This window comes from Chelonia mydas, chromosome 1 (genome assembly GCF_015237465.2).
Source record: "Chelonia mydas isolate rCheMyd1 chromosome 1, rCheMyd1.pri.v2, whole genome shotgun sequence".
Lineage (NCBI taxonomy): Eukaryota > Metazoa > Chordata > Testudines > Cheloniidae > Chelonia > Chelonia mydas.
The window spans coordinates 210,510,030-210,533,241 of NC_057849.1; the positions used below are offsets into that span (position 1 = coordinate 210,510,030).

General features: G+C 43.0%; 1 pseudogene; it reads right to left on the reverse strand.

Moving 5' to 3' along the window:
* Nucleotides 1–862: 862 nt before the first annotated feature.
* On the reverse strand, nt 863–22,950 carry LOC102939691 (annotated as a pseudogene).
* Nucleotides 22,951–23,212: the final 262 nt, after the last annotated feature.

Sequence of the window (23,212 nt, forward strand, 5' to 3'; positions counted from 1 at the left end):
ACCTGATTTGTACCAATGCAGCAATCAGAAGATTCCCTGTACTGGGACACACTCACTTTTAATACAAAGTTTCTGCTGCTTAGAGTCGCCAGGAGGATGTATGAATGGAATGGAGTACATCTCATGTGACATGGCATGTGTTTTCCTGTTGTTGTTTATTTGAGGAAGATGTGTACTGTAGTTCAGGTACATTGAACACTGGCCCATGGACTGGAACTGGCCCATTTGATGTATTTGGTGGCCTTTGTGGCATATTCAGATTCTGCAGAGTCTAACTTTATTTTTGAAATCAGGTTTCCAGACTCAAGTGTTGCAAAGAAACCCTTGAAAATGTGACCCACGGAGTGTAAATTGCCACAGCATGAGTGTTATGCATATGCCCTAATCCTTGAGATCCCCATATCTACTGGAAGTGGCTTTTTCAGAATTATAATTGTCATCACCAACAAAAAGTGTAAATGTATTCATGACAATGTTTGCAACTGCTGGACTGCACTTCTCTTCAGCATTTTTCACGTTACTTTCCTCTTCCTTTTATGATCCTGCTGTTTTGTTTGTGTAAACATTAATGAAAAGAGAATTTGGGGCCCTTGGTTAAAGTTCATTTAATCAAGAAACAAATGTATTCAAGAGTAGATCATGTCACTTAGTAAGAGCCCTGGGTTGGTGACCATACCAGGGTGACCTCTACTCTTTCTGATCTAGGGAGGGGGAGCAGACATCCGGAATCAAAGCTCCCATGGTGAAAGTCTCTTGCTACTACCCAACTCCACCTGAAACTAGGGCCTGTTACATGGTGCACCCCAACTGGTCTCCCTCTTCACAAGAACACACAAGAGTTTTCTATTCTTCAGACAGAGGGTGCCCTGGAAGTAAAAGATACTATTTTTATTCAAATTTTTAAATGACACCTGACCAAAGATCAAAGCACATGTACTATACAGAAAAGGCCCTTAAACTGATTGAACCACATGCAGTAGTATAAAAATAACACAGGAGATAAAGCATGCAACATTTTAAAAAGTACAATACAAATAGTACAAAATTCAACTGAACTAAAATCTACATTTAAGACCCACCCCAACTTTTAACAGCAAGACACCACATTGGCCGACTCTGCCCCAGATACACCAGTGCAACATCTGTGCAGAGGAGTCCTCGGTTGGATCTGCGAGGCAGTACATTTCAGAGAGGAGAGCCTTTCAGTGAGAATCCTGCAAACCTAGCTGAATGGATCTGGGGACTGTCAGCTCACATGTTACGCTCTACCTCATGCACTGGAATAAAACAAAGGAAAGTGTTGATCAGTATGGTGCAAAGCATCCAAATCAAAATGATCTTTTCAGACTAACACTAACACTTTGAATTGAGCCTGGCAGCCAGTGCAGTCTCTTGAGCCCAGGGGGACTGTGCACGTTCCAGTCCAGAATCAACATCATATAAGACAGTGGCAACTTTCTTCATTGCCTGAAATTTCTGAGTGGTTTCAGGAGTAACCCCAAGAAACGTTCATCACAGAAATCCGTTTATTATTCTTTTTGCCAATTACATGACTGTGAACATTATGATAACCCCAAAATTTTCAATTTGTTTTAAAATCCAGCCACAGTATTTAACTCTTTTAGCCTGAGGCAGTGAGTTACAGAGATTTTCTATCCACTCTATTTAGAGGGTCCTTCATTATGTCCTACAGTATTACAAGATGCAACCTAAAGATCTAATCATCTGAAAATGACCTATCAGAGTACTTTCTAAATCTTCATTTCTCACAAAATGTTTAAACTTTCTTCATAATTCAAATCCCTCCAGAATCTTAAAGAGCTACATATTCATAATTTGGCTAAGTGATGACTGAGTAGTAGGGATACTGCCACCTTCTACAGGTATGTACAGAAGGTCAGAGGAATTTGTTTAGGGTTTTTGGAGGGTTTAATAGATGTGTGAAAAAACTGAGGGAAATAGAAATGTTTAGGGTTAGCGATCAGGAAATTTTTGGCAGAATAGACTCCTGAATGAAAATGGTTGAAAACTCATCACCTGAGTTAAATCTGCAATAGACAAATCTCTGGCAAATAGACAATGGGAGACAATCATATACTGGGCTTCCAGGGGATGAACAAGATGTGACCCTACAGTTCTTTCCATATCTCAGTTCAATAGCTTTATAATTTGTCAGGATTTGCAAGTTTCAATTTGGTATCCATTGCACATTTCAGAGCTGGATTAACAGACTTTGTGGGTAGCACCCTATGTGTGTTCCCTAAGTAATGTAGTTTTTAACAGAGGTGTCCTAAAAACAATGCAAATGGAGACGCTGATTTGGACTCTGACTTCACACCTATTTAAATCACCATTTGAAAACTTTGAAGAACCAAAAAACTAACAATGCAGAGCAAACAGGATCTTCCCACGGCTGATAAATAATAATTTCATACTGATAAACCACACTTCCCACTATTGATTGTCTTTAACCTCAGCTGGATGGCTGCCGTCTCACAGATCCAGATTTTTTTCTCTTTGCAATTCTGATCAGCATAGACATACGCGGTAACAAACAGATATGCACAGTGTTTGGCAAGTTGGTAGATATAGATCCTAGAAAACAAAGCACTGTTTCACTACATCGTGGCATGTTTGAGTTACACACGTGGCCATTTCTAGACAGGGCCATCTCCACAAGAACTGTTTGAGTCACTCTCAGTGAAACATGATTCTCCAAACTGTTGAAGAGCCTGGCGGGGCCAAGCCCTGAACCCTAGGACAATAGACCTGATTGTAAAGTGCTCACAGCCCTGCCAGCCCCCTGCATAGTGATGGAACCTCCGGATGGAATCTGGGATGTGTCACCCAGATAGCAGTGAAGACACCAACATCTAGGTCATTGAACCCCAAACCAGTGTTTCTAGGTACAGCCAGAGCTAAAAACCAGTGTAAAGCAAACTCAAACAGGAGCATCGGCAGTGGGGATCAAACTGGGACCTCTGAGCTAAATGTATGAGCTTCTAGTGCATGAGGTAAAAGACACTTCTCTCTTAGCCAAGTCTGTAGCAGACTCATTGATCTCTAGCTGGCCTACCCAGCACTAGATGGGGACAGAGCACCACTCTGAGCAAGCAGGGGGTTACACCAGTGAGCCTGGGAATCAAATGTGGGTTGCCCAGAGTGCATCAGTAATAATCTCCTCAGCACTCCCATCCCCCACTGGTGCCAGGGAAACAGAGGCTTGAAGGCATTTCCAGCTTCTCAGCAAAGGACGGAATATTTTTTGATGGGGAAGGGGGATGCAGGGAGAATAATTAAATTAGAATAATAGAATCATAGAATCACATAAGATTAGGGTTGGGAGGACCAACCCCTACTAAATCATCCCAGCAAGGGCTTTGTCAAGCCAGGCCTTAAAAACCTCTAACAATAGAGATTTCAACACTTCCCTAGGTAACACATTCCAGTGCTTCACCACCCTCCTAGTGAAAGAGTTGCTCCTAATATCTAACCTACACCTCCACCACTGCAACTTGAGACCATTGCTCCTTGTTCTGTCATCTGCCACCACTGAGAACAGCCAAGCTCCATCCTCTTTGGAACCCCCCTTCAGGTAATCGAAGGCTGATATGAAATCCCCCCTCACTCTCCTCTTCTGCAGACTAAAGAAGCCCATTTCCCTCAGCCTCTCCTCTTAAGTCAAGTGCCCCAGCCCCCTAATCATTTTCATTGCCCTCCGCTGGACTCTCTCCAATTTGTCCACATACTTTCTGTAGTGGGAGGCCCCAAACCAGATGTAATACTTCAGATGTGGCCTCACCAGTGCTGAATAGAGGGTGATAATCACTTCCCTTGATCTGCGGGCAATGCTCCTACTAATGCAGCCCAATATGCCATTAGCCTTCTTGGCAACAAGGGCACACTGCTGACTCATAACCAGCTTCTCATCCACTGTAATCCGCAGGTCCTTTTCTGCAGAACTACTGCTTAGCCAGTCGGTCCCCAGCCTATAGCAATGCATGGGGTTCTTCCATCTTAAGTGCAGGATTCTGCATTTATCCTTGTTGAACCTCATCAGATTTCTTTTGGCCTAATCCTCCAATTTAGCTAGGTCACTCTGGACCCTATCCCTACCCTCCAGCTTATCTACCTCTCCCCCCATCTTAGTGTCAACTGCAAACCTGCTGAGGGTGGAATCCATCCCGTCATCCAGATCATTAATGAAGATGTTGAACAAAATCGGCCCCAGGACCGACCCCTGGGGCAATCCGCTTGATACCGGCTGCCAACTAGACACCAACCTATTGATCAGTACGTGCTGAGCCCGATGATCTAGCCAGCTTTCTATCTACCTTATAGTCCATTCATCCAATCCATACTTCTTTAACTTGCTGGCTAGAATACCGTGGGAGACAGTATCAAAAGCTTTGCTAAAGTCAAGGTAGATCACGTCCACCACTTTCCCCATATCCACAGAGCCAGTTATCTCATCATCGAAGGCAATCAAGTTGGTCAGGCATGACTTGCCCTTGGCAAATCCATGTTGACTGTTCCTGATCACCTTCCTCTTCTCCAAGTGCTTCAAAATGGATTCCTTGAGGACCTGTTCCATGATTTTTCTGGGAACTAAGGTAAGGCCGGTCTGTAGTTCCCCGGGTTCTCCTTCTTCCCTTTTTTGAAGATGGACACTATAGTTGCCTTTTTCCAGTCATCTGGGACCTCCCCTGATTGCCACAAGTTTTCAAAGATAATGGCCAATGGGTCTGCAATCACATCAGCCAACTCCCTCAGCAACCTCGATGCATTGCATCCAGCCCCAAGGACTGATCTGGTAACCTTTTTCAGGGATTGCATGCCAGATTGGGTCCCCCAGGTGAGTTCATGCAAAATATGAAATTGCAGAACTACTGTCGCTGAAAGAAGTTTCTGTACCAGATGGCTGGAAGGTATCTACTGTAATGCCAGTCCTTAAAAAGGGCTCCAGAGGAGATCCTGGCAAGGTCCTCTCATGAATCAGTAACTGGTTAAAAGACAGGAGACAAAGGGTAGGAATGAATGGTCACTTTTCAGAATGGAGAGAGGTAAATAGTGGGGTCCCCCAGGGATCTGAACTGTGACCAATGCTGTTCAACATATTCATGAGTGATCTGGAAAAAGGACTAAACAGGGAGGTGTCAACATTTTGCAGACAAAAGAAGATTACTCAAGAGAGTTAAGTCCAAAGCAGACTGGGAAGAGTTACAAAGGGATCTCAAAAAGTTTGTGACTGGGGTCAGAATGAGCTGTTGCCATCCAAGAAGGAGATTTGGGAATCATTCTGGATAGTTCTCTCAAAACTCCATATTAATGTGCAGCAGTGATAAAAATGGCTAACAGAATGTTAGGAGCTATTAGGAAAGGGATTGAAAATCAGACAGAAAATATCATGATGCCACTATATAAATTCATCATATATCCATGGTCCATAGATTTCTGTGTCCAGTTCTGGTTTCCCCATTTAAAAAAGAATGTAGTGGAACTAGGGCTGTTGATTAATCACCGTTAACTCATGCAATTAACTCAAAAAAATTAAGCTTGATTTAAAAAATTAATTGTGATTAATAGCAGTTTTAATCACACATTTAAACAATAGAATACCAATTGAAATTTATTAACTATTTTGGATGTTTTTCTACATTTTCAAATATATTCATTTCAGTTACAACACAGAATACAAAGTGTACCGTGCTCACTTTATATCATTATTTTTGATTACAAATATTTGCACTGTAAATATGATAAACACAAGAAATAGTATTTTTCAATTCACCTCATATAAGTAGTGAAAGTGATCACTTTCATGAAACTGCAATTTACAAAAGTAGATTTTTTTGTTATATAACTGCACTCAAAAACAAAACAATGTAAAACTTTAGCACCTACAAATCCAGTCAGTCCTACTTCTTGTTCAGCCAATCGCTCAGACAAACCAGTTTGTTTCCATTTATGGGTGATAATGCTGCCCGCTTTTTATTTACAATGTCACCTGAAAGTGAGAACAGGCATTTGCATGGCATTTTTATAGCCAGCATTGCAAGGTATTAACATGCCAGATATGCTCAATATTCATATGCCCCTTCATGCTTTGGCCACCATTCCAGAGGACATGCTCCCATGCTGATGACACTCATTAAAAAAATAATGTGTTAATTAAATTTGTGACTGAACTCCTTAGGGGAGAATTATATGTCTCCTGCTCTGTTTTTTACCCGCATTCTGCCGTATATTTCATATTATAGCAGTCTTGGATGATGACCCAGCACATGTTCATTTTAAGAACACTTTCATTGCAGATTTGACAAAATGCAAAGAAGGAACCGATGTTAGATTTCTAAAGATAGCTACAGCACTTGAGCCAGGATTTAAGAATCTGAAGTGCCTTCCAAAATCTGAGAGGGATGAGGTGTGGAGCATGCTTTCAGAAGATTTAAAAGAGCAACACTCCAATGTGGAAACTACAGAACCTGAACCACCAAAAAAGAAAATCAAACTTCTGCTGGTGGCATCTGACTGAGATCATGAAAATGAACGTGCGTCGGTCCACTCTGCTTTGGATCGTTATCGAGCAGAACCCATCATCAGCATGAACGCATGTTCCCTGGAATGGTGGTTGAAGCCTTGAAGGGATTTATGAATTTTTCGCGCATCTGGCATGTAAATATCTTGCAAAGTCAGTTATGACAGTGCCATGCGAATGCCTGTTCTCATTTTCAGGTGATGTTGTAAACAAGAAGCAGCCAGCATTATCTCATGCAAATGTAACCAAACTTGTTTGTCTGAGTGATTGGCTGAACAAGAAATAGGACTGAGTGGACTTGTAGGCTTTTAAATATTACATTGTTTTATTTTTAATGCAATTTTTGTACATATTTCTACATTTGTAGTTCAACTTTCATGATAAAGAGATTGCACTACAGAACTTGTATTAGGTGAATTGAAAAATACTATTTTGCTTTTACAGTGCAAATATTTGTAATAAAAATAAATATAAAGTGAACACTGTACACTTGGTATTCTGTGTTGTATTTGATATCAATATATTTGAAAATGTAGAAAACATCCAAAATATTTTAATGGTTTTCTATTATTGTTTAATTGTGCAATTAATCATGATTAAATTTTTAATCATGCAATTAATTGAAATTACATTTTTAAATCACTGACAGCCCTAAGTGGAACAGAAAAAGGTTTAGAGAAGGGTTTGACAGAATACACCACTGTATTCACACTGTACACACTATTGTAATAATCTTTGTAAAAGTATGCCCTGTAAGGTATTACCTGAAAACCCATAATTTGCTGGTCAGTGTTGTCCTGGTAAAATATGTGTGGTACCATGGTATAGGAAGATTGTAGGATTCCCCTGTAGGCTGTTATAAACACATGTTCGAAACCATGCAGCCTTGCCCAGGCAGAAGTTAGGTCTGTCCTGAACAAAGGAAGGATTGTGTGCTAGCCTTAATTTGCATTTAAGCAGTAAAGAGAGTCATCAAACTGGAAGGGGAGACAAAGGAAGTTCGAACAGGTGAAAAAGCAGCAGGAAATATCCTTCCTTTGTCTCCTGAGTCTCAGCTGGAAATGTTTTTCAAGAAGGGGACTGAAAGTATAAAAAGGAGGAACAAACACCCTGTCAAGGTTCCTTCCCCACTCTGAACTCTAGGGTACAGATGTGGGGACCTGCATGAAAACCCCCTATGCTTACTTTTACCAGCTTAGGTTAAAACTTCCCCAAGATACAAATTAATTTTACCCTTTTGCCCCTGGACTTCCACTGCCACCACCAAACTTTATCTGGGTTCCTGAACAAATGTAGTTTGGACACATCTTTCCCCCCAAAATCCTCCCAACCCTTGCACCCCACTTCCTGGAGAAGGTTTGGTAAAAATCCTCACCGATTTGCATAGGTGACCACAGACCCAAACCCTTGGATCTTAGAACAATGAAAAAGCATTAGTTTTCTTACAAGAAGACTTTTAATAGAAGTAAAAAGGAATCACCTCTGTAAAATCAGGATGGTAGATACCTTACAGGGTAATTAGATTCAAACATAGAGAATCCCTCTAGGCAAAACCTTAAGTTACAAAAAAGACACACAGACAGGAATATTCATTCTATTCAGCACAGCTATTTTCTCAGCCATTTAAAGAAATCATAATCTAACACATACCTAGCTAGATTACTTACTAAGTTCTAAGGCTCCATTCCTATTCTGTCTCCGGCAAAAGCATCACACAGACAGACACAGACCCTTTGTTTTTCTCCCTCCTCCCAGCTTTTGAAAGTATCTTGTCTCCTCATTGGTCATTTTGGTCAGGTGCCAGCGAGGTTACCTTTAGCTTCTTAACCCTTTACAGGTGAGAGGATTTTTCCTCTGGCCAGGAGGGATTTTAAAGGGGTTTACCCTTCCCTTTATATTTATGACACACCCCAAGGGACTGCTCGCTCTCTCCCTGCCCATTGCATTCTCAGCCCCAGAAGAGACAAAGGAAGCAGCCTCTCTGTGGAGGGGGTCTTGACCTGAAGAGTTTGGTCAGTAACATTGCTGGAAGGATGTGTTGAGAGATTTTGATTGAATCTAATATAGTTTGTTAAGTTAGTCACTAGTGAACATTTTATGTTTATTTTTCTTATAACCATTTCTGACTTTTAAGCCTCATTACTTCTGCTCACTAAAAATCATTCTCTTTGTAGTTAATAAACTTGTTTGACAGTTTTTTCTAATCCAGTGTGATTAGCTTGAAGTGCTTGGATAACTATTTAAGATAATAAGATGGCATATTATTCCCTTAAAGCAGTGTTTCCCAAACTTGGGATGCCGCTTGTTCAGGGAAAGCCCCTGGCGGGCCGAGCCGGTTTGTTTACCTGCCGTATCTGTAGGTTCGGCCGATCGCGGCTCCCACTGGCCGCGGTTTGCCACTTCAGGCCAATGGGGGCTGCGGGAAGTGGCGGCCGGTACGATTGGCCTGCAGGAATGAACCATGGCCACTGGGAGCTGTGATTGGCCGAACCTGCAGACGCGGCAGGTAAACAAACCGGCCCGGCCTGCCGGGGCTTTCCCTGAACAAGCGGCATCCCAAGTTTCGGAAACACTGCTTTAAAGGAATAATAGACTTAATATTTTTTTACTGTCCAGGAGGGGGCTGGGAAATACAGTACATATATTTCTGGGGGAAATTTGAGACTGGGGGGGCAGGTGTTGGGGTCTGCGGTGGGGCGGCTGCCCCACCCCCTCCGGAGAAGGGCTGGAACAGGCCGTAGAGGCTGCACAGACCAGCAGCCAATCAGCAAGGGCCTGTGGACAGACAATCAGGGCAGAGTAAGAGGCAGCCAATCAGGGCCGAGCTAGGTCCTATATAAAGGTGCCTAGCAGGGGAGGGATCAGTCTTTCCCTGACTAGCAGGGGAGGAGGACTGGCTCCTGAGCTAGGGAGTGAGCACCTTGGACAGAGCAGAGCAGAGCAGAGCAGTGCTGGGCAGGGCAGGCTCGGGGAGCAGGAGAGAGCTCCATCCCCGTTACCTGCCAGGCTGCAGACCCTGCTACAAAGGGCTGTGAAGGTGCACAGGGCCAAAGGGGAACTGGCCCAGGGAAGAATAGGAGGACAAGAGGGGAACAAAGGAGGGCAGAAAGAGGCTGCCGCTAGAGGGTCCCTGGCTCAGGACTCAGAGTAGTGGGCAGGCCTGGGTCCCCCCATCCCTCCCTTACACAGCACCTGGCCACAGAAGACGGTGGCCAGTACAGACTGCAACTTGCCCCTGAGGTAAGGGGCTAGACTTTGGGTTGTGGTTGTCCACTGAGGCAGATGCGAGTCCCCAAAACTGCTGTTAATCTCCCTGGAAGGGGGTAAGTCTGGAGTAGTGGGCACTGCCGGAGGGCAGTGTCCTGAAGCAAATGCTGCTGAGTGGGGAGCAACGTGGGACCCAGGGCAGCAGAACCCACAACGGGCAAGACACCACGTGCAGAGGGTGCTCCAGGACTGGACAGAGCTAATTCCCGGAGCAACCAGTGGGAGGCGCCAGTGGCAGTGAGTCTTGACCCCATCACAGGGTCACTGCAGAATACCCAAAGCTGGTGAGAGCCAAGGTGTGGCTGGCTGGCTGCAGCACACACAGTGACTTACATGCTGGTGGCTGTTTATGAGCTGTGTAGGTTGGAGATTACAGCAGCAAAGTATTGTAAAGGGCACCCCAGGTTACACTGCAGAGGTGACACAGCCACCCACTAGTCTGAATTGTACCCCAGAATGTCACAAAGGGCACAAAGATGATGAAGAGTACGGAACGGCTTCCATACCAGGAGAGACTAAAGATTCGGGTTGTTCAGACTAGAAAAGAGAGAACTAAGGGGAAGAGGGATATGATTAAGGTTTTCAGCTAAGATTGAGCAGCAGGGCTAGGCACCTCCCTGCAGCCTGGACATAGGTGCCTGTCTCTTTGAGAAGGGAAGGGTTTGCACACACTTCTCTTCAGCATCTCCCATTGGCCAGCTTAGGCAGTTCCCTGCCTAGGGTGCTGGCTTTTGTAAGCCCCATTACAAGGTTCCTGTCTCTCGATATATTTTGAATAAGAGTCTAGGAGCCTATCTCAGACTTCGGGAATTGAAGTGGTTTTCTGGGCACCTCAAAGTTAGTTGCTGTGACACCGAGCCATACCTAACTCCTTTTGTGCATCCCGGCCCTCGAGAATCTAATGATCTGAAGCATCACACTGTGCGCTTCTGTCATAAATATAAAGGGAAGGGTAACCACCTTTCTATATACAGAACTATAAAATCCCTCCTGGCCAGAGGCAAACCTGTAAAGGGTTAAGAAGCTAAAATAACCTCACTGGCATCTGACCCAAATGACCAATGAGAGGACAAGATACTTTCAAATCTGGAGCAGGGGGAACAAAGGGTTCGTCTGTCTGTGTGATGCTTTTTCCGGGAATAGATCAGGAATGCAGCCTCAGAAACTCTGTTAAGTTAGTAAGTAATCTAACTAGAAATGCATTAGATTTCCTTTTGTTTAATGGCTGGTAAAATAGCTGTGCTGAATGGAATGTATATTCCTATTTTTGTGTCTTTTTTGTAACTTAAGGTTTTGCCTAGAGGGATTCTCTATGATTTGAATCTGATTACCCTGTAAGGTATTTACCATCCTAATTTTACAGAGGTGATTCTTTTACTTTTTCTTTAATTAAAATTCTTCTTTTAAGAACCTGATTGCTTTTTCATTGTTCTTAAGATCCAAGGGTTTGGGTCTGTGTTCACCTGTACCAATTGGTGAGGATTTTTATCAAGCCTTCTCCGGGAAATATCTTTGGGGGAAGACATCTCCAAGTGGGCTCTTTCCCTGTTCTTTGTTTAACACGCTTGGTGGTGGCAGCATAGGGTTCAAGGACAAGGCAAAGTTTGTACCTTGGGGAAGTTTTTAACCTAAGCTGGTAAGAATAAGCTTAGAGGGTCTTTCATGCAGGTCCCCACATCTGTACTCTAGAGTTCACAGTGGGGAAGGAACCTTAACAGCTTCTAATCACAAGATGTGACCAAAAAGGTCTTTATCTCCAATTTTTCTGGTTCATTGATATGCCAAAAGTTCCTAGTTTCAATTTGGCACCTGTTACACATTTCAGAACTAGATTCCTAGATTTTGGGTGTTATCAATAGTTATCAGGTGTAGTACTTTGATGCTGATCATAGCTTATTTTTAATAGTTACTTTCTAAGAATCTTTCCAGTTAATGGTTCTTGATTTTCATCACTGATCCCTGCGGAGAAAAGAAGCAGAAAGTTCTGGCTTAGTGGCTAATGAAATGCCCACTTGAATCCCAGTTGTGAGAAGTCTGAAAAACAAAAATATGCACAAGAAAACAGAATCACTAGTATGTGTTACCGCATACTGATAGAACCAATTTCCGTTTGGTGATGTTGCTGTACCTTAGTTTGACAGCTGCTTTCTCATAGATACAGACGTGCTTCTCTGTGCAGTAGGAACCATAAATTTTTTCTCTATATAGGTATCCACAATTAGAGGATGAATGCAAGTCAATCCTAGAAAATAAAGCATCATTTCATTATGTCTTGACATTGGCACTCAGTGCATGTATTCAGGGCACTGTGTATTTGCCAGTTTCCCTGGGGTAAGTAATGTGCATGTGCCCTACAACTGGTTCAGATTACTTTCCTCTACATGAGAGCTCATCTCTGCCAGCCAGTGCATTGTGAGGTCAGTGTCAACGCTCCACTGCTCCTTGCCTGCCCACTCCCTCCTCACCCACACAGGACAGGGATTAGCAGCCCTACAGAAGCTGCTATTGCCCCTGTGCTTCTAGTCACAATGCAGACAGACAGTGCAGGAAAGTAAGTGTGCAGAGGAGACAGATGGTGCCCAAGCACACAGGACAGGCCTCAATTTGGTCCAAAATATTTATAACTTACCAATCTACTTTGTGTCAAAACAGATGAGCCATCCGTCCAATACCAGCTGTTCTCTCCAGATTTATGTAAACCAATCCAGTAATATCGTGTATTCTCTCTTGGAAGTACATGGTTCTGTGAGGAAATCACCACATTATTTCACAAAAGAAGCCAAGTTCTTATAGGGGATATGGGGTCTGGTGCCCTATTGTCCTGCACATTGTGGTGTTATTTACACCAGGATAAAATGGGTATAATACCTACCAGATCAGAATGCTGGCATTTGATGGCCACTTTATTCCAGTGTAAATGAAGACACAACTTTTAGGACCATGGTGAATCCAACTCTGTGGAAGTGTGGAAATCCTTCCCTTGAATCCCTCAAGGAACCCAGAAGACCAGGACAAATGTTATCCACAAAGCACTGATCCACCCTCCTCCTGAAAGCAGCCAGAAGGCAGTACCCCCTGTAGAAAACCCATTGTTTGTAACTACAGCAGGATCTGAGAGACTTGTGTCTATTCTACTAATATCCCCTGGCAGTAAGTTCCAAATGTGACCGACAGATTTACTGTATTCTGCACTGTTGCACACTTTGGGGTTCCTGAGGCAACAGAGCTGTAGTAACCAAAATGCAATTTATCTTGGAGAGGCTTCTGAGAAATTAATTAAAGTTAAAATAAAACAGACTGGGAGAGGGACCATACCAGCTTACGTCTGTGTTTTAGAATGAGAAGGGTGGAATTCTGTAAGGAACAGAAACTCTGGCTCTCTTCCCATGACCTCTTCTGCACTGATATGTAGAAACAGGTGTCACCTCCCATCCATTGCCAGCTTGCAGGGCACAGTGTACAATTGGGTCCTACAAAAGAGAGAAATTGTCTCTATTTCTCATCCTAAGCAGTTCAGTGGAGAATACAGGAGCTGAAGCCATGGGTTTGAGTGGGTATAGAAGTTGCAGAGTTGTAATGGATGTGACACTAATCCTCCGGGGACCAAACTGGAGAATCTCACTAGCCTATGTGAAATGAGTTGCTGAGTCTCAGTTCTGTTACAGTATGACTTGATCTCCATTGAGGAGTGGTGGATTTTTCATTGCTGAGAAATTTAAAACCCAGGAGTAGAGAACGTTGTTATCAGGAGTCACCAAGTCATGCTGCTACACATAATCTTACAAGTTCTGTTCGTCAGCATATGAGCAGTGTGTAGTCTTTGAAGAAATACTATGTTGTTAGTTTTGTGAGGGAGGTTCTTTTTGACAGAGCTGTTACAAGCAGCAAGAAAGGTTGTTCTTTTCCTTAATCTCTGTAATTAGAGTCCATTCTTGGGGCAGGGTTATCTCCTGGAAACCAGGTATTAGTGTGTGGGCTCAGATTCCTGAAAGTGGGGATTGCTGCGTGCTGTTTGTGACCACCTCTGTTCCAGGTGTATATAGTATAAACCAAACAATTGCACTGAGGGAATACGCAGACTTTTTGTCATAGATTTCTCATCCAAAAGGAAACTTACCCCACTTCTCCAGGGTTCTAGGCACCACAATCAAACACCCTGATGATATTTTCACTCCTGCTTATTTTTTTATTGGTTTGATATCCAACTACCCAATTCCACCCTGGAGGTTCCATAGCGAATTCACTAAAAGGGCCATCAATATTGCTCCTTAATTGACTAAAGAGGGCATTGCTGAATAGAGCTAAGTAAATAACTGGGTGGCTGTTGGGTGGGGGGGGGGGGATCTTAAAAAAAAAGTTCAGTAAGTTTCAAATCAGTACAGAACTCTCTCTCTGAAACAAATTCATGTGGGTCAAATGAAACAATTTCAAAATCTAAGTTTATTTAGAAACTAAATGTTGAAATGGTTCATTTCAAAAATGTCAAAATGAACCATTTTGAGTTAGTTGAATTTTTTCCTTATTTTTTATTTGGCGCAATTCTATCCAAATTCAGAAATAATTTTGCTCACCACTTTGGACATTTACTATTCACTAAAAAAACATTGCCTAGCTCAATGCTGAGTCACACAAAGTACTCTTGCTTCCCCACTGACTGAACATACTGCTTCTTTTGCAATTCATTATCCTGTCCCAGTCCCAGAGGTACTGAATGAAAATTGAACTTTATTCCTCCACACTGTTCTGCAGACCACTAAGCAACATCTCGGGTGACAGTTACCATCTGGTGCTGTACTGTGGCCCATGTGAAATCAGTCGGTTAGCAAAAATCCAGTTACTAGGAGGTAGGTGTCAACATCACAAAAGCACCACAATAACTAGCATTAATTATTTGCTTTCTTAGCAATTTCAACACAGAAGAAGAGGATCGAATGGATCATGAAGGAGGAATTCCCTTATCTCACCTCCCCACTAACTGCATACACTTAGTCGTGGTCCCTTTCAATGCAAGGGCAGAGTTAATTTAATAGGGATGTTATGAGAAGCAGATGCGGGAATTGTATAACCATTGCCCAACCTTATCTATTCTGGAATAAAGGATAGGAGTCTATTTGCATAACAATCCTAATTACCATTATTCTCATTATTTTCCTCTCCATTAAGACACAAATGATCTTTCATATCTTGCATTCTTTTTGAAAAATTTGTTTGCAGAGTTTCCTGGTTCCTCATGAGGTTCCCAATTTGTTTCTGGAAGTCATTGGAAACCTGAAACTGAAATTCACAAAAGCATTTTCCATTCTGACCATTTACAAATCAAAATTATTCCTGTCTCTCTCCTCTTAATTTTAGTGATTCCATCCATCTGGTTTAAGTGTTGTGCCTTATTTCATGCAGTGATGATTAGAAGTGACATCAAATTTAGTGTAATTTTTTTCTATTAAAAACAATATAAAATGAGCTGGTTTGTTAATGGGGTACAGAGCTTTTCACCTTTTTGTCACCAATGTGTATCCAATGCAGGTCAGTATTAACCAAAAGGCATCCCTCCTGAGAAGTGTACAGTATGAAATGAGTTAGTGGATGTCACTCCAGTTCCTAATGGGACAGGTCTCCACATCACAAAAACCACCCCTATAACTGGCACAAGAAGGCTCCTCTTTGGCAATTTAAGCAGAGAAGCCAAGGAGTGAATGGGCTACACAGATTGTCACTTGTAGCATTAATACTACTCTGGAGCAGGGCCAAGGTTAAAGTACATTAATTGGTGAGACGGTGTCTGGGAAACTTGCATTATCACTGCCCCCGCTGTACCTTTGAAACAGTTAAATCATCAGCTTCAGACTAGAAAGGATGGATATCAATCTGGCATCTTTTACAAGCACCAAATTAATGAATAAATAAAACATTGATACTTACACACGATCCCGAGGGCTAACATCCCTAGCAGCAATGCCAAGCACAGTATGAGGAAAGTCAAAGCAGCCAGACGCCATGTGGAGGATGAAGAGGGGAGCCCTGGAGGAACAGCAGAATAAAGTCCAGACCAGTAATATTATTTATATATATACACACACACTTAGTGCTTTAAGAGGGCCAATTTCACAAAACTGAAAACAATTATGAGCCAAATCAGGTGGGAGGAAGAATTTAATCTGAAAAATGTGAATGAAAATTGGGAATCATTTAACACTTCTCTAGATGCCCAAAAAGTCACAATCCCACAAAGAAGGCTGTGCTGGTTAAAAAGCCAGTCTGGATTATAAGACAATTGAAGGCAGCTGTAAAATATTATATCGAAGGCAACACGCTATGAGAAAAGGCTCTTAGCCTCTACGCGCTATTCAAAACTCCCGCCGAAGAGGGACAGACTTCTGATGAGAAGGAATTCAAAGCCAGCCAAGGTTGGCTTAACAGTTTTAGGAACTGCTTCAACCTCAAAAACGTGCAGACTACTGGTGAAGCTGCATCTGTCAATGAAGAGGCAGCAAAAGCCTACCCTGAACAATTAAAGAAATATAATATACACACACACACACACAATGGAATAAAGGGGAAGTTGATAGTAATGAATATAAATCATTGTGAAATAATGTGTCCCTGTGTTCACACCCTACACACTATTGTAATAAGGTTTATACAAAGTATGCCTTGTCAGATTGTGACGGGTTGGACCCCCCTTCCGAGATGCCACCTGTTGTGTTGGGGTCCCACTGAGCCCACTCATTCTACCAGCCTGGGCTGCCTCACTCTGTCCTGCTGCACACACACACACACCGGTAGGGACACACCCAGGTGTAGAATCACAGAGTCTGCAATCAGCTCTGTGTGGGAAGACTCAGCTTGGGGAATTTACCATAGGGTACAGCAGCAAAGCATTGTAAAGGGCAACCCAGGTTAGAGGGCAGGAGTGACACAGCTACTCATTAGTCTGGATTCTACACTGAGTATGTCACAATCAGAAGTTAGGAACTGCAGGAAATTGATAATGGATTATAAGGTGGATAGAAATCTGGGTAGATCATCGGGATCGACAGGTAGTGATCAACGGCTCGATGTCTAGTTGGCAGTTGTATCAAGTGGAGAGCCCCACAGGTCAGTCCTGGGCTGGTTTTGTTCAACATCTTCATTAATGATCTGGATGATGGGATGGATTCCACCCTCAACAAGTTCACGGATGACACTAAGCTGGGGGGGGGGGGGTAGATACACTGGAGGGTAGGGATAGGGTCCAGAGTGACCTAGCTAAATTGGAGGATTGGGCCAAAAGAAATCTGATGAGGTTCAACAAGGATAAATGCAGAATCCTGCACTTAAGATGGAAGAACCCCATGCATTGCTATAGGCTGGGGACCGAATGGCTAAGCAGTAGTTCTGCAGAAAAGGACCTGCGGATTACAGTGGATGAGAAGCTGGTTATGAGTCAGCAGTGTGCCCTTGTTGCCAAGAAGGCTAACGGCATATTGGGCTGCATTAGTAGGAGCATTGCCAGCAGATCGAGGGAAGTGATTATCACCCTCTATTCAGCACTGGTGAGGCCACATCTGAAGTATTACATCCAGTTTTGGGCCCCCCACTACAGAAAGGATGTGGACAAATTGGAGAGAGTCCAGCGGAAGGCAACGAAAATGATTAGGGGGCTGGGGCACATGACTTACGAGGAGAGGCCGAGGGAACTGGGCTTAGGTAGTCTGCAGAAGAGAAGAATGAGGGGGGATTTGATAGCAGCCTTCTACTACCTAAAGGGGGGTTCCAAAGGGGATGGAGCTAGGCAGTTCTCAGTGGTGGCAGATGACAGAACAATGAGCAATGGCCTCAAGTAGCAGCGGGGGAGGTCTAGGTTGGATATCAGGAAACACTATTTCACAAGGAGGGTGGTGAAGCACTGGAATGGGTTACCTAGCGAGGTGGTGGAATCTCCATCCTTAGAGGTTTTTAAGGCCCGGCTTGACAAAACCCTGGCTGGGATGATTTATTTGGAGTTGGTCCTGCTTTGAGCAGGGGATTGGACTAGATGACCTCCTGAGGTCTCTTCCAACCCTAATCTTCTATGATTCTATGAAGCCATGGGACGGAAGTAGAAATCTGTGGCAGCAGAGTTAAGGACAGTGAGAAGGAATTTTTTAAATATATTAGGAACAAAATGAATCCTGACAATGGTATGGGTCCATTGCAAGATGGAAATGGTAGAATTATCAATAATAATGCAGAAAAGGCAGAAGTGTTCAATAAATATTTGTGTTCTGTGTTTGGGGAAGAAAACAGATGATCAGTCTCATCATATGGTGGTGATAGCACTCTTTCCATTCCACATGTATCTCTGGAGACTGTTAAACAAGCTACTAAAGTTAGAACATTTTAAAATCAGCAGGTCCAGATAATTTGCATTCAAGAGTTTTAATAAAGCTGGCTGAGGAGCTTGCTGGACCATTAATGTTAATTTTCAATAAGTCTCGGAGTAATGAGGAAGTTCCAGAAAAGTGGAAGAAAGCTAATGCTATGCCAACTTTTAAAAAGAGTAAACAGGATGACCCAGATAATTATAAACCTATCAGCCTGCCATCAATTCTTGACAAGATAATGGAGTATCTGATATGGAACTCGATCAATAATGAACTAAAGGACATTAATATAATTAATGCAAATCAGCATGCATTTATGGAAAATAGATCTGGTCAAACTAACTTGATTTTTTTGAGATTACAAGTTCGCTTGATAAAAATAATAGGATTGATATAATGTACTTTGCCTTCTGTAAGGCATTTGACATGGTGCCACATGACATTTTGTTAAAAAAAACTAGAATGATATAAAATTAACATGACACACATTAAATGGATTAACAACTAGCTAACAAATAGGTCTCAAAATGTAACTATATAAATTTTTATCAATGACCTGGAGGAAAACATAAAATCATCATTGATGAAGTTTGCAGACGATACAAAAATTTGGGGAGTGGTAAATAATGAAGAGGGCGGGTCACTGATTCAGAGTGATCTTGATAGCTTATTAAACTGGGCACCAAGAAAACAATATGTATTTTAATATGGCTAAATGTATCATCTGGGAACAAAGAATGCAGACCATACTTTGATGATGAGGGACTCTGTCCTGGGAAGCAGTGACTCTGAAAAAGGTTTGGGAGTGGTGGCTGATGATCAGCTGAACACAACCTACCAGTGTGATTCTGTGGCGAAAAGAGCTAATGCAACCCTGGGATCATAAACAGGGGAATCTTGAGTAGGAGTAGGGAGGTTTCAAACCCTTTTGGAGAGAACCAAGATGTTACAACTCAATTTTATGAACTCTTTGATTGGATAATATGCACTTGAACCAGATCCTCAGCTGGGGTAAATTGGAATGATCTACTGAAGTCAGAATAGTGACACCAAGTTTTGACCAGTTCTAGCTACAAATGAGTTAACTTCCCAATTAATTACAATCCAGTTCCAATTTGGAGTGTGTATGGGACAGTAACTGTGTGCCCAGTTCATATTAACATTTTGCGTAAGTCCAAGGCTGGAGCACAGACAGAAGACCCTGTTAAATCCAGGTTAGTTCCCATTTTCTCCTCAAAATAGAATGCTGTTTTAACCAGTCTTGTAAATGGGCCTCCCTATATCGTTGTTTTTGTAATGTAGACAGGCCCATGACCCGCATGCTCTCAGAGAGAGGCTGGCCCTCTGAAAAAAGGCAACATGCTGTAGTGGAAAGAAACAAAAGGACTTTCTGAAACATAATAGTTTTCATCTTACTTAGCCAATATCCCGTGAAATTAACTGCAAGTGTGTTTTTAGTCTAGCTGTATTTCTAGTCTCCTTATTGAACCAGGTCCCTGCTACCCTGTTTTGCCTGCTTTATGTTGCTCCGGCAATGCAAAACAGGAAGAAAATCTACTTAATCATCTATATGGGAATCCACCATGATAGGGAAATCCCTAGCTGGAGTAGCCAACTTCATACCACCTAGCCATAACATAAAGCGGGTGTCTAGGACATGGCTAGGAAGGCAACATGGTGAGAGTGCCCCTGCACTGCAGTGACCATCACTTGTGAAGGAGCCCCGTGGACACTGTTGCAGCCAGGCCTGAGGCTGCTCTAAATTATGCTGAGGGAGGGGTCAGCCTGTAAGTGTGTGTCTTCATCTCTAGGGCACACCTGATGCCTAGATGCAGCATTGCAGAGCTCTAAGACTCTCATACCACCTCTGGCTACAATGTATTTGGCTACAATGGCCAGTCCCAGTCAATGTATTCTCCCTACCCCCTGTCTGGGTCTTCTGTAGCTCAGCCCTGTAGCCAGGTCACACAAGAGTTCAGCTTCTTCCAGAGTAGCACAAACAATGTCAAACAAATCCTTAAACTAATAGCCCTTCTGCTTCTCTCAACTTCTCTGTAGTTCCCTTGTTTGCGTTTGCACAGGGCTTTTCTTGCAGGTGCCTAACCTGCCTCTGTATTGTTCTTCTGCCATTGTACCCTGTTTGTTAAACCTTATCCCATCACTTCTCTCTGCCAGAGAGACCCGCCTCCTCGGCACTCTCTTCCCCTAAGTGAGCTCCCTCAATCTACTTATAAGGCCTAGCTCTACCTACTCTGGCTAGGAGGCAACAGGTTAATCACCCTCAGGTGTGGAGCTGAGTAATTGGGGGTACTTTCCCTTACCTGGCAGATGATGGGGGTTAAGCCCCATCACACAGCCCCAGTTGGCCTCATGATTAGCAAAGGTGGCGTAAACTCCCTTTTATCTGCTTCCCCCTTAGCTGCACTGAATGGAGCTTTGGCACAGCTGAGGATCTGGCACCTTTTGTTTACTTTGCCATTTTTCTTTTTACTCTCTATCCAAGGCAAAATAAACATTGCTTATATTAAAGATACCTATGGCTCCGCTTCTCCTCCCACATGCACTGGTGCAAATCAGGATTAACCCCACTGAATTCAATGACTGCCTGAAAGACAGAACACAGTCAAGTTCCTGGAAGTGGTTATGTTAGGTGTTGGACTGCTTTTCCTGGGCACGCTGAAGAGAAGGAAGTTCACTTTAAATCTCAGAGGAGGCTGGGTCGGGAATGAGGGAACAAACCCAAACAGTTGCAAAGCCATCCTCAAAAGCTGCTGCAAAGAAGCTGGCTGCAGTCAATGTGTGTCCAGAGAGCACTGAAAGAGCTGTGTGCCTGCTTACAACATCTTCCCGGAGCCAGACTATTAAATCTTCCTTTAAAGCTTTTGACATTGGTCAGTATCAGAAACAGGATTTCTTTTTCTTTCTCTTTCTCTTTCCAGCCTAGGTTCTGGGCACTTAACAATACTTAGATGCCCCAGATCCTTCCCTGTGCTGTGACTAGGGTGACCAGATAGCAAGTGTGAAAAATTGGGACGAGGAGAGGGGAAATGGGGGTGGGCGGGGGGTGTAATAAAGTCCTATCTAAGACAAAACCCCTAATAATCGGGACAATCCTGATAAAATCGGGGCATCTGGTCACCCTAGCTCTGACCCCTATGCACAGCACCCTTGGGACACAGTGACAAAGCTGGCCCAGGATGATCATACCAGTGCAGTAGCTCTGCTGTCAACTCCCCTCCCTATGGCTGGTGTAAAGTGGTGGCTCTGAAAAAGAAGGCACAGCTAGGGCTTCCCTGAACTCTGGAGATCCCCAGCTGCTGTAATGACCATTTATGGTCACTAGCAGCAGACACAAATTGGAGCAGCCTTCAGAATGCTCTAATTTATACCAGAGGACTAGCCTGTACATAAAGACAAAATAACCTAACACCTTCCCTAACGAGGTACAGCCCCAAATTGGAGCCTAAAGGCATCACAACTGGTGCCCTCAGAAATTTAAGCAAAAAAAGGGAAAGTGGTTTTCAGTTTGATTCACTTGGGGTCTGCGGTTTCCTTAGCTGAATGCAAATCCTGCTGCAGAGGACAGGATGGGGCTGTGTGGTCTGAACTGGTCAGGGAGCCAGAGAAAACAAAAGACCAGGTTTGTGAGTGTTTTACTTAAATAATCTCTCATTCATTGTTTCAGGAAAAGGTTCCATGAATCAGGTTTGTTTTTTGAGGAATGTTTTTCTTACACTTACTAATGTGCTCTTGGCGTATTTTTTTTTTAAGTGACCTATGACCATTTCAAGTGTTTTCCCCTTCTCTGGCTGTGTTTACCCTCTCACATGGAGATGCCACAAATGCTCCATACCCTGAAAGCAAGTTATCATTTGTCACCAAATGTTACAACCTCCCATGAGAAAGAAGCAACCTGGAGTCGGTCCTACATGAAAGAGAACAAAGATTCTCGTTTCCCCATGGAACAGAATTTGGCAACTGTAAAATCTTAACCTAGGGCCACATCATCCCATGGATGATTCTATAGAAATCCCCACTGAATTCATTATGAACTGATGGCACAATATGTCCTCAAGACTGTCAGACTCTACTCTAGAGCCTGATCCTCAAACATTTACTACCTTTCACACTGCTCACTCCCATGGGTAGTCCTATTAAAGTCAATAGGACTACTCATGGTGGTAAGTACTACTTTCAGCAATTAATGTTTGCAGGAGTGGGTCCCTATATAGTAAAATGGTATGGGGAGAGACATCTCCCTCCATGCTTTGAACAGCACTGTGCATGCCTCTGCACTAATCACAATAAAACAGGAGAAATTCACCACTGGTGTGACTCTACTGAGAAGGAGGGAGTTAAAGGAGTGAATTTGGCCCATTCTGCCTAAGATTAGGTTGAGAGCACTTCCCAGCCCAGCTACTTTAAGCACAACTAAAAAGCCGCATAGAAATGGTACCTTTTTCCTCAGGAGTGTCAGGCTTTGGGATATTTTCCAGTGCATAAGATTTATTAAATTCCAGATCCGCATATGTTATTTCTTCTGTCATAGCTGGTGAAGACGGAAGCTTATATTTCAAGTAAAAAAATTATAGCATGTTTCAGGTTCTGCAGCTGTTGAGTGAGGGAAAAGATCTGCTGTTTTAGAGAGGGCTCCTTTTCAATGCATTGGTAGATACAAAAGAGGCAACCTGGATATCAGAACAGAGCAGCCCAGAACTTCCTATAACAGGATGTTACGAAAGAAAAATGTTCCCTTTTGACCAAGAAATTGTCCCTCTCTCTTTCTTCCTCTGCCTACCTTCTCGCCTATCTGCCCTCCACTTATTTCTCTTTGCAACGGCTGAAGAAAGCACAGTCCTGTCTGTGCAAATTCTGTGGTTTTGGTTTTTAAAGAGGCAACTTGTTTCTGGAGAACTGCAAATTCAGGACTTACATGCAGGAGTGAATACAAGCTTTTCACAGCATCATAGTCATGTTCTTTTGTTACCAGCTACATGTGGTAGAGGTTAGCACTCTGCACTGCCCAGCAGTGGGTTTGGCACCAATTCTCAGTCTTTGTGTCTTG